General features: G+C 39.8%; 1 protein-coding gene and 1 non-coding gene across 2 annotated transcripts in view; both read right to left on the bottom strand.

The window, feature by feature from the left end:
* Positions 1–13,039, bottom strand: part of MYO3A (myosin IIIA) — a 197,314-nt gene that overhangs the window by 117,084 nt on the left and 67,191 nt on the right. The gene's annotated exons all lie outside the window — the stretch shown is intronic.
* Positions 2,701–2,776, bottom strand: TRNAK-UUU (transfer RNA lysine (anticodon UUU)). The gene has a single exon. It is a non-coding gene; the product is annotated as a tRNA-Lys (tRNA).

Here is a 13,039-nt window from a genome sequence, read left to right as displayed (position 1 = left end):
AATGGCTGCTGGACATGGCCGTCACGGTGGACTGCTCTAGAAAACACAGTCAGCATTGCTGTCACTTGGTTGGGTCTTAAACATAATAGAGACAACGGGGCCAAAAAAAAAAAAAGACAGTTATAGCTGTCACAACAAAGTAGCAAGAGTGAAGGATTCACATTTATACTCTCTCAAGTGGCATGGTTAATTGAATCAATAATACTATCTCAATATTTTAAAAGCTACACAATTGACTACATGTAACATCATAGGGTGTAAGAGTGAGAAGAGCAGTTAAATATAATACAGTCCTATTCTTTTAATCTTAAGAATCAAGAAAAATGAGGTCAGCAAGTGTGTGATGCGTTCACAAAAACTCAGCAAACCTAGTGACTCATATGAGATCCTCATGCCTGCTCTGATTTGGTAGACTTCCCTCACCCCAAACACACACACACACACACACACACACACACACACCCTATGGTAGAGCCTTAAACTGTAAATGTTTCAACATCCACTACTGCATTCATTCATTCAACAGATATTTAAATTTCTGGAGCATCTAATATGTTTCAGGCACTGTTAGGAGCTGGAGTAAAGCTATAAAGACAGCAGATAAAGTCCCTGCTCACATGGAACACACATTGTGATGGAAGAGTTAACAATAAATTATAAACAAAAAAGATCATTTCAGCCAGGATGGATATGTCTGGACAGATTCATTTCTGAAGGTGCATATGTTAAAATCAAGCATGCAGCACTGGTTATTGCTTCAAATAGTATTGGATTAATGGACAAAGTTGTATTTGTTCATGAGGGTTTTGAAAATACACAAATCATGCAGAATTAATTCAAGTGCATAAAATTAGTTTATAAAAGCTTTTTTCAGGAATTATAAACACTTTCAAAGCTATTAAAGTTGTAATGAATGATTAAGAAAAATTATTTTCAAGGTGTATGCTATGAATGAAAATAAAAAGAGGGCTTCCCTGGTGGCACAGTGGTTAAGAATCCACCTGCCAATGCAGGTGACACAGGTTCAATCCCTGGGCTGGGAAGATCCCACATGCCACAGAGCAACTAAACCTGTGTGCCACAACTACTGAGCCTGTGCTCTAGAGGCCTCGAAACACAACTACTGAGCCCACACACTGCAACGACTGAAGCCTGTGAGCCTAGAGCCTGTGCTCCGCAGCAAGAGAAGCCACCGCAATGAGAAACCTGCACATCGCAATGAAGAGTAGCCCCTGCTCACCACAACTAGAAAAAGCCTGTGCACAGAAATGAAGACCCAATGCAGCAAAAAATAAAATAAATAAATAAACAAATAAATAATAAAATCAATCAAAAAGAAAAAGAAAAGAAAAAGAATCATCAATTATGAAAATATTTTACATCTTCTTACATGTTTCTTTTGGTCACTAATGTATCCTAAGCACCTACAACAGTAGCTGGGACATAGTAGGTACTCAATCAATATGTATAGGTGCTCAATAATATGAATAAATGAATGAATAAATAATTATTTGTCAAAGGAAATTGTCTAATCTTCATCGTTACCCTATCTTTCAAGATACTTTTACACTTTTTACATTTTCCTTTTGCCTTCATTTTATAGAATTAATCTCCATTCTTGCTACTTTATTAAATATTTAATTTCTGTAAGACTTGGAGAAGGCACCGTCAGAACCCTTCCCATAAGATTTTTGTCCTCTCGTGAAAAGGACAGCTTGTTAACCAGATTACATGTTTCATTTACTCTGTAATACTGGAGAGACATAGTTTCAGACTGCAAATATGTTCTTTCTGTGTTGTCAAAGGTCACAAATGCCCTCAGGGCTGGTTAGTATAGCTTCACTTGTATTTCCATTCTACACACTGAGAAAAGAAACAACTCTTGCCGCTCCTTGTTCAATTTTTATCCTTAACATTCAGTTGTACTATTGTAACCCAACAGCTTTATTTGCTTTTACTTTGGTTATATATTCTCTTGTAAATATCAAGCCCTATCTTCTAAGGTGATTCAAGAGCCACTGGGATAGTACAGAAATCCTTTTGTTAAACAGAAATCTAATCAATGGTTTCGTTTTAGTTTCCTTATCCATCTTTAAATTCCACTAACAAAGTCACAACTGCTAGTATCAATGGGCGTACAGGCTCTCAGGGGTGTGCCCTGGAAGACTAGTTTTTATTGATCTGCATTTGACCCCTTTGGCCAATTGTCCAGTTGTGAAATGATGGTGGGGAGGGAAGCACACACCAGCCGGGCCAATCAGATCAGCAGGTCAGCTTCCTTCGGCGATGACTGGAGTGACAGATGTTATCGTCACCCCGCTCCACTACACGTTTGGTTGTCCTTTTCATTCACAGAGCCCCTCCTCTTTCACATATAATGATCTGGAGGCTGAAGTAAAAGGTTCCCATTGAGAGATCTTGCTAGGAATGTGACTCCTCTGTGCTATTATTTTAGAGTGACCTGGTTTTAGATGCCGAAATGAAACTGACATCTGTGTTCGCAAGAATATTTGATCCTCCATCTGCCGAGAGTTCCTAATATCTTTCTTCTCCTCATCCTTAGCTTAGAGACAAAGTAAGAGAGCAGAGAGGAGACAGTTTCTCTAAGTAGAATCTTGTTGCAAAGATGGAGTAGCAGAGTTCCTTCAATGTGTAGAGTTACTAGTGCCACTTTTAAGCATCTGTTTATTTATTTATTTTTGGCTCCTGGGCTGGGACTTAAACCCTGGGCCCTCAGATTAAAAGTCTGATGCTCTACCAGCTGAGCTATCCAGGCCCACTGTAAGTATCTGTAGGCCAAACATCAGTACGGCAAAACAATCTGGTTAAGAACAAACATGGCTGGGACCTCCCTGGGGTCCAGTGGTTAAGACTCTGAGCTTCCACTGGAGGAGACATGGGTTCGATCTCTGGTCAGGGAACTAAGATCCCACATGCCACACAGTGCAGCCGAAAAAAAAAAAAAAAGAACAAATATGGCTGAGGAGTTTCACATAGTCTGACTTTTCAAGAAATAATAGCAGGAAGGGTCATGGAGAGTGTATGATTATCTTTATTACATTAATGTTTTTATAAGTATCAAAAGTATACTTTGTTTTTTTAAGAAAAACTGAAAATTACCAAAGGTATAAGAAAAAAAATCACCTGTAACTGCATCACAAATATAACCACTGTTGACATTTTGATATTTCCTTTCATTCTTTTTTATACACACACAGTTTTTAAACAAGACGACAGGATTTCATCTGTGTCCTCTTCCTCTCCCAGCCTCCTTCCTCTCTGGTGATGAGGGATGAACATCCCTGCTCTCGTACTTGTACACTTGCTTCCTCCAGGATCACAGCTGTGATGCTCCCCTCTCGTCGGTGGCATCAACCTCCCCCTCTATCAGTGTACAATGTGCTCTAGTATCTTCCATCTTAAAAAAAGAAATCTCTCCTTTGATCCTCCATGCCTTCCAGCTACTGCCCCATTTCTCCTCCTTTAAAAGCTGAGCTTCCCTGGTGGCACAGTGGTTAAGAATCCACCTGTTAATACAGGGGATATAGGTTTGAGCCCTGGTCCAGGAAGATCCCACAAGCCGTGGAACAAGCCCATGCACCACTACTGAGCCTGTGCTCTAGAGCCCGCAAACCACAACTACTGAGCTCACGTGCTGCAAGTACCGAAGCCCGCCCTCCTAGAGCCTGTGCTCCACAACAAGAGAAGCCACCACAATAAGAAACCCACACACTGCACCAAATAGTAGCCCCCACTGGCTGCAACTAGAGAAAAGCTCGCGTGCAGCTACGAAGACCTGACACAGCCAATAAATTTTTAAAAATAAATAATTTTTTTAAAAAAGCTGAGCATCTTAAAGAGTAGTTCATATTCCTTATCTCTTTCTCACCTCACCTCTCTCCTTAGCTTCTCCCAGCTGGGCCTGCCCGCCACTGCACTCTGTTAAGAGGACTCTGGTCGAGATCACGAAAGAACTTGGTGTGTCCAAACTCAGCATTACTCCATTTTTTAAAAATTTCAGCACTCTTTGGCAGAATTGAGTATTTTCTCCTTGAAACACTGGGTTTATGTGGTTCGCAACAGACCACTTTCCTCTGCTCTTCCTCCCTGGAGGCCACAGTCCCTCAATCACCTGTTCTGGCTCCTCTCCTTCTGCTAAATCCCTAAACCCTCACATCCAGTGACCTCATCTGTGTCATGGCACCAAATACCTCTATAAGCAAATGACTCAATGACTTCTCCTCTGAAGCCCAGACTCCTATATCCCACTGTCTACTTGATAACTTTACTCTCATGTTTAACTGGCATATCAAATGTAACTTGCTTCAAACAGAATTGATGACCACCCTCCACTATATTTGGATAAATACAGGGGAATTACACTTTCATCCACGGACAGGGAACAACACCCACATTTTAGGCTGGGCTGCCCAGGTAATGTGTGCATGTATTTGTATTTTATATATTTACATATATAAATATATACTTATATATATTTAATAGATATATATATATACCATTTTTTAAGGGGATCTTGTGATACAGTCAAATCTATATAAGAATCAACCATGAAATCATGGTATTCTATTTCAATTTCTCTTCCCAAGACTGGAGTTGCCATAATTAGCTATTTATTTATTTCCCTTTCTTTCCTTCTTTTTGATAAAACACTGGGAATTTTGATGTCAGATTTTTCACTTAAAAAAACCACACAGCTGTATTTATGTAAATGTATAAAAATCTAACTTCAAAGTGAATCATAATCGTCCAAAACTAAAAATTCTGCTAAATACAGCACTTTTTTTTTTTTTTTTTTTTTTTTTGGCAGAGATTACAAAACTAAACAGGGAAGCAAACAAGATTAGGGCAGCTGAACAGCCAGAGATAACGCTTTACGTGCCTGGCAGTAAGGAATGAGGGGCATGTCATTTTGAATTCTGCTCAAAGGCTGAAATGTTCTGCTCTAAACCCTGACTTCTATCTTTAAAAAATATTTCTCTCCCCCTCCCCAGCAAAAAGATGGTTAAGAGATTTAGCTACTTTAAAGCAACATTTTTCCCGGAAGTTATCTTGCAATATGCTTATTACTAAGGCTTTTGACATGAGAGCAAAAATGTATTCAAAGGACTAAAAATGTGAAGGCAATCAGGAGAAACCGTTGCTCTGCCCTCTACTCAATCCGTGCATCTCACTTTGCTGCAAAAAAATTTGTAGCATCTATATTCAGTGTCCTGCCTCCCATGAGGCGCTGCAGAATTCAACAGTAAATTTAATCCTATGCAAATGTGTCTTTTCTTTATAGCAATAATACCAAAAATGGGCACAGTCAAGTCCTAGGCTATTGTTAATTTGAAAGAAAAGAAACAGACAGGCAATACTGCAGTATTTCTTGTAACCTTTATAGTGTAGGTCAAGGCTTTTGATAATCCCTTAGGTTTTTATTTTCTTCTCTCTAAAATACATTTTTTTTTGAGACTAATGCCTTTAAGAGAAAGGCCAAAAGATATACATCCAGAATTTTTCAGGGAATTATTTTCTTTTCAGAAAAATGTGTTACATTTTGCTCTATTTAAGTGCATATACTTGTATTCACAGAATTCACAGAATCCCATGAAATCAAATGTGATCACTTTCAGGACGCTCTTTAAAGAAAATAATTATGAAATTATGAGAAATACATGCACAAATATTTTAAGAACAAGTAAAGATTTGATTCAGTTTAAAATAGCTAAAAATGGGTAATGCCATAATTAAAATAATTAACGATTTTTAGAACATCATTGGAAACATTAACATTAAAGGAATTTGGGAATCTGATATAAGCTTTCAGAATTTGTAAAGCGATCCTACTATCTAATAAAATTTAGATTTCTCTCTAAGGAATCAGCATATTTCAATACTGAATGCTAATAAAAAACAATCTTCCATTGGATGATGTCAAAAAGACTCAGGAAATGACTAATAAATTAGCCCACATGAACTTTAGAGAGGCATCACAGGATTTAATCCTCGTACAGATCTGCTGAAAGCAATTTTATGTGAAAGTCCTCAGAAGGATGAAATTGTTCAAACTAAATTAGGACCTCGATAATAAACAATGAACCAGGGTAAGCATTTTACTCTATCCAATTCTTTATTTGTGCTAATATCACATGCACATAGCTAATACCACAGATGGAAATCTATTTTGAGTTGTAAAACAAATGTATTCAGAATCTTCCCAGGCTTCTGATCCACAATCCCCATGATGCAACTCTAGGAGGCACCATTCATGTTGTGTCTATGGGCTTGGGGGTGAGAGCATTCACATGGAATATGAAACAAACAGTGTCTCTTGGAGATGCATGGTGCAGGCTGTCCCACACCACTTATGGGTACAACAGAGGTCATAACACTCGCAGTGAAATTTTTCCTGCTCATCGCCTTCACATGCTAATGTAGGACTCTTGCGGCCTTAGAAAGTCCCTATAACTATGTCTCGCAAGTGCTCATGGACAAGTCTTCTTCAGCCACTGTGCCTCAGCTCTTGTTCAGCTGGGTGCTGGTGGTTGACACCCTGTTGGTCATTTTGAGAACCTTTGCGGCTCCCTCAGCACGTGGAGTCCTTGCTGGCCAGGCTGGGCACTGCCCAGTGTTCCTCAGCAAGCCTAGGCTCAAAGATGTCCTAGATTACTTCTGCTATCTTCCACTGACCAAGGAAGTCACGGAAAATGCCAGATTCAAGGGCAGGCAACATAGACTCCAAATCTTCATGCAAGAATTGTCCAAAAAAAATGTGACCATCTCTAATCCATCATAGCCTGTGCTACTTCACTAAGAAAGTGGGTGAGAGTTACTTCAAGCTAAGATCACAGAGTAAAGTCATTGTTCCCTTCCCTTAAGACTCACAGAACAACAAAAAGAATGGAAAGTAAAGTCTCCTTTATGAGAAGCAGAAATGGCCACAGTCCCAAACCACGATCAATAACGCACCAAGGTCAAATACTGTGAAACCTGTGTTGAAATGAGAGAGGAAGCTGAGAATCAACACATAATTCTTTACACCTCAGTCAGTAACTATAGAGACTAAACAAAAAAAAATGCACGGCCCTGAGAGGTCTGTCGGATGATCCCTTGCCTGGCACTGTCAGTTCCGGGGGCATGGGTGGGCCATGCTGGAAGTGGGAAAGGCTCCTGAAGAAGCCCAGGTCAACTTGTAAAAGAGCAAGGGGGTGAGGAGCTGGAGAAGACCATGGGACAGTGACCTATCACATACTTGTCCAGCAGAGTAGTGGCCAGTGGCCAGGGGTGGGGCAGCACTAAGGAAAGAGAAGGGACAATTGCTACATTATGATAGAGAAAGACGGTCATGATGGGTTTTGCCGTGAACCTCAGAGAACACAATGTGAATGGTGCTATTTGGGCTTGTACCACCTAGTGGCCCTGTACACTCACTTCTTCAAGGTTCAAAACTGAGGAGAGATGTGCCAAGGGAGAAAAAGTACAGATTTAGCATGAGGATATTCAAGAGAAACAACCTAATTCAACTAAAGACTTCCCAAGTCATTCTTCCATCACTCCCACCGTTTTTTCTTTTTTGCTAGGAAGCACCTGTTCCCAGTCCCACCTGAGAAGAGATTCATCACCACCCATTTGTAATTTTTTTAAAAAGGAAGAGAAAGAGTTAAGGATTATAGGCAAAAGACAGATGAAGAGCATATACCATATGAAAGAATCATGGGAAAGTTCAGACAAAAAGTTCCCCATCCCTCAAAGTCATTTCTTAATTGATGTCTCATTAAAAAATTAAAACAGAAAAATCTTCATGAGAAGGTACAAAACTTTAATGAAGAGATTAAGAAGGCAAAAGAAATAGGTAAAAACTGAGTCAGTTGAATTCAGGAAAGAAATGGAGGAAAATCATGACAGAAAAGCAACAAGATGCAGAATATACATGACTGAGGTTACAGATGTAGTAAGTGTGTGGTTTGTGCACACAAAACAGAAGGAAAGAACAAAGACCCAGCTGGCTCTCCTGAGCTCTCCTGAGCCAGTGGGGGCCAGTTCCCACACACCACATGGTGCAGGCAAAACTCATATGAGGACTGACTCGAAGACACAGCTGGGTGAAATTACTGAAAACTTTATGGATACCTTGCAGAAGAAGCCAGTCATGCACAAAGGGAGGAATCTCATTGCCTGGGTTCTTTCAACAGCAATACATGCTGTCAAAGAGATGGTGGAACGATGCATGCAATACTTGAAGGAAAAGAAACACTAACCTAACTATGTTTTACCTAACTAAACTAGGCTTCAAGCTCAACAGGCAATGAGTTAGGGTCTAAGGCTTTCTGGAAATAGCCATGAGATGACACAATTTATCTACTCAAGAGAATAATTAAAGAACTCAGAAAAGGAGAGGGTACAGTACAAAAAAAAAAAAAAAACAAACCTGCGAGCAACTACCTCTTCCTGTTTATTTGAATTCCCTTATTTATTGCTACTGAGGAACAAAGATGCCCATAATGGTCTTTTCCAGGGAGTGCTGATTCAATCACCTATTCCTTACAAAATTCCTGGAGACCATGTTTAAAAGCTCTTTAGCTCTTATTTAGGAGCTTATCCAGAAGGGGAAGTGGTGAAGAAAGGCATAAGGAAATATTTCATGTGAGGAAGGAGAAGTGATCGTTTCTTTTTTTAAACTTCCTGGTCCTAGATGGGCTTTACTACATTCTCAGGGTTTCATCTGTCTCTTTCTGAGTTACCAATCTTGGACAGACACTGCCACCAGCTCATGCCTTGATGAGATCTTTTTTCTTGGATTTCACATGGACAATTCCTTCACCCCCTTATTCTGGCCAAAATAAGATTAGAATTTTCCAAAATAAAATATACTAAGAATAGAAGCACCCATCATCAGTGCGCACAGTGCACACACACACACACCATTAAAACATCCCACAAAAACACAGAAATAAGTGTATGTGTCAATAAGTTCCTCATTTCAAAATAGCCAAACGACAGCCGTTAACTGCTTTGATAATTAAACATGATGGGGACCAGCTTCCCCCACTTTCGAAAAAATAACAATAGTTTAAAGTTAGGAAGAAATATGGGGGAAAAGCAAAACATATCCAAAATTATTCTTGGTGTGTCCATAGTTTACCTTGTAGAACCAATGACAGGACGGTGCACCGCAGGACACAGGTGACTTCGGGCCACACCCTAGAGGGGCTGTCAGGAACACGGGTCAAGCCGCTCAGCCCAACTGTCAGTGCTCTCTGTGGTCTGGTCTCTGCGTGTCTCTCCAGTCCTATTTCTGAGTTTCCCTCCTTACAACTTGGATTAAAATTGAGCATATCTCCTTGCTTTCATGATTCTGCTCAGGCTGGTCCTTCCAACAACAATGTTCATCTAGTGGTAACTATTTTCACAGGATTCAGTCCTGCTCCTCCCTTGCAGTGCGGATTAAAGGCCACTTCCTGGATAAGCCCTCCTGTCCCTGCTAGTGGAGGTACTCTCAGCTTCTTCCAAACTCTCACAACACCATTTTTATTCCTTTTGTGGGACTGAAACTTCCTACTTTGTATAATGGTTATCTACATGCTGTTTTTAAATTTTTAGTAGCTTATCTTGGTCAAAATAAGGAGGCAAAGAATTATCTGTGTGAAATCTAGGATAAATGGTCTCATCCAGGCATGAGCTGGTGGCAGTGTCTGACCAAGACAGATGACTCAGAGCAGAGTCTACAGCTGCTTCAGCTGCGGACCCTTGCGTAGCAGCTCATCCAGAGCTTTTCACGATGGCCTCAATTAATATGGAGACAACATGACTGTTGTCCCAACCCATCCTTTCTATAGTAGCAAGGACTATTTCATCATTAGTAATGGGTGGATCATGGCTGTAAGAAATTTAGCCTTGCTATGGACTGAAAACGAAAAGTAAGAGAGAAGAATACGTCAAGATAATCCCTAGATTGCTGGTGGGCATAATGGGATGACTGGTGGTACCAATAAAAAGAAAGCGAACAAAGAACTAATTTGGAGCGGGACAGCATAAGTTCCATTTTGGACAGGCTGCGTTTGAAGCAGGCGTCTTCGAAATAGTCACGTGGAGAAGGGAATCAAAAGCAGTTATTATGACAGCAGCCAGGACAGTGTTTTAGAAGTCCCATGTATGAAGGAGTAAATATTCCGAAGGGTGACTAATTCTCACCACAACACAGTCATAGCTATTAGAGGAAAATTATCTTGCCCGGAAAATAGGAAGTAAAATGGGGTTGTGCATTGTATTGCACTGAAAGAACCCTATAATTACTTTCTATTGATTTCTCTGCTTCTTTCTTTCATTTTTTTTTGTAAAATCAAAATCCCATTCTAGTGAATGTGTATTACATAAAGTCCCACACCTAAACAAAGAATTGACACCTTGAACCAGGCACTTTTAGCACTGAATGGTTGGACAATTTTTAAATTTTGTCTTTCATTTGTGAATCCTTTGAGATATGTCTCAGATTTGCCTTATATCCTGGTTTGCAAAGCACATATGCTGGGACGAGTGGGATGATTAGAGCAGCAGCACAAGTACAGCCATTATTATTGGCCCAAGAAATAACTATGCTTGAGTTACTAAATTCTTATAAATATTCCTTTTTGCTTCTATAAAATTGCATGCAAAACATAATTCACACTTATCAAAGACAATCACCACCAGCATGTTAAGGGTATCAAGTTATTTTGCTTTGTATATAAAACATGAGAAATTTTAAATGATAACATGTCAATAGCATAACTATCATAAAAATAAAATTTATTTATTTATTTATTTGTGGCCATGCCATGTGACTTGTGCGATCTTAGTTCCCTGACCAGGGATTGAACCCAAGGCCACGGCAGTGAAAGCACCAAGTCTTAAGCACTGGACTGCCAGGGAAGTCCCCATAAAAAGAAATTTTAATTGGGAATCTACTATCATTCAAGTAGGTACTGGGCTAGGTTTTGCCTTTATTTACAAGGTAAATATTTTTACAAAATTGCTTTTCTTTTTAAGTTGGCTGGTATTGTTTTTAGTCAAGAATGGTGACTAGTACATTTCGATTACAAATGACTTTTATCTATTCCCATTAAACTGGATGATTGAGTTTTTTAAAATCTGGATTCAAGCGTAAAGCAATTCAAGTTTTTCACTGACCCAGCTTGCATACTAACACTGCAGATTTTAACTCCTGTGAAAAATGTGTTCCTACAGCTGAGGAGTTTGTCATGGGAGTTGTTGCTACAGTCATACGCGTCTGCATTCCGCAGAATAGGTAAGTATTTGAGTGACTTGTTTGTTCTATTCAGGCCTTGACTTAGAATACAGACTTCTTCTTTCCATTCCACACTGGCTTCCAACACCACCTCCTCCCCATCACCAAGAAATTTAAAGGGTCCGTGCTCCCACTGGAGGGGACTCAGGTTTAATTCCTGGTCAGGGAACTAAGATCCCACGTGCTACACAGAACAGCCAAAAAATACATAAAAATTTAAAAATTAAAAAAAAAAAAGAAATTTAAAGAACTCAGTTTGTATTCAATTTATAGAAAAGTCATCTTTAAAACTGAATTATGCATAAAAAAATATTTATCCTGCCAAGCATATGCGTCAATTCGATTCTAAAGGTTAGTACCACATACCAAAAAATGTCAGCTTTGATTTAGGTATATTGATTTAGTACAGTCAGATTTTGGATCAGTTTTATCGATGTTGGGAACTGTGACAAGTCAAATACTTTTGCATGATCCTAAAGAGGGTGATTTTTGCCTGAGGAGATGCCACCGGCATCCCAGAGCCTCTTTTCATTTCCCTGAGTATGTCTCACACTTTGGGACTAGTATAAAAATGCTGAGAGCATTTTTCTTCCCCCTCCTATAAGGTCATAGATCTGTGGTCAAAGGGTGCTCTGGGTTCATGATTCAAGCTCCACTCCCACCCCCTCCAAACATTCACTTGTAAAAGATAAAATATATTTTAAAATATTTTTAAGAAGAATTAAAACGACATAGACATTCTCTAAAACCAGATGAGCATTATGGTGGACCAACAGATGAGATACATACTGGGTAAGAGGGCAGAAACTACAGGTGACTCGAAGTCCAGGACTAGAAACAGGCAGGAGCAGCCTGGAAGGTAAGGAAGCAGAACGAAAGCCCTGACCTGCGCTCGGTGGAGAGAATGGAACTGAATGTGTGTCTTGCCTGGAAAGAGATTCTGCACCTTCTTCCTTTTATGGACCCAGGTACCCAAGATGGCAGGACAGAGCAGAGACATGGGGTCTAGCTCCTACTGGCTCAGGGACTAGATCTGCAATACCCTCAAAGTCATAATGGACAGAGAGGCTTTGGACTGGGGGCTCCTGAAGCCAGATTACAGCAAAGGCAAAACCTCCAAAATAGGGGAAGAAAATGGAGAAAGAAGAAACAAAACATCACCTATCAAAGGTGGGAGAGCAAACTAAAATTCTAAACCACAGAAGGAAACTACAAATTGAGGAAACAAATGAACTCATTAATCAGGACATTTCAACCTGTTGAAGTATATTTTGAATTCTTAACTGGAAAAAGAAGACTACATTTTATGACTCAAACAGAAGTACTGAGCTTAACACAGTATCCAATATATAGTAGTCTTCAATATTTTTATTGTCAGAACTCAGAGCACCATTCTTACCATCTAAATCTTATCATCTAAATAATAGTGTCTACCTCCAGGAGAGATGCCAGTTTTGTCTGCTGTCCAGAATAGTAAAATCTGCTCCAGGGCAAAGTTTACACAGACGTGCTAACACCCCCTTTAAAAGATTAGTTTCCCAGGCTCAGGGTTCCCCAACTGTGAGGCAAACCCACTATGTATACAGCATCTATCAAGGCCATTCCACATCACCCCTAGGACTTATGGGGCAAGAACAACAAACATGAACATAAAACTCATGCTGTGGGCTTAACTGTGCGTAATAAAGCCCTCTGTCTCTGATCCAGGAGTCTCATATCTTCTGCCAGCATTCATGAAACTGGCAGGTCAAC

This window comes from Hippopotamus amphibius, chromosome 4, assembly GCF_030028045.1.
Source record: "Hippopotamus amphibius kiboko isolate mHipAmp2 chromosome 4, mHipAmp2.hap2, whole genome shotgun sequence".
Lineage (NCBI taxonomy): Eukaryota > Metazoa > Chordata > Mammalia > Artiodactyla > Hippopotamidae > Hippopotamus > Hippopotamus amphibius.
This window is presented reverse-complemented; position numbering and strand designations above follow the sequence as displayed.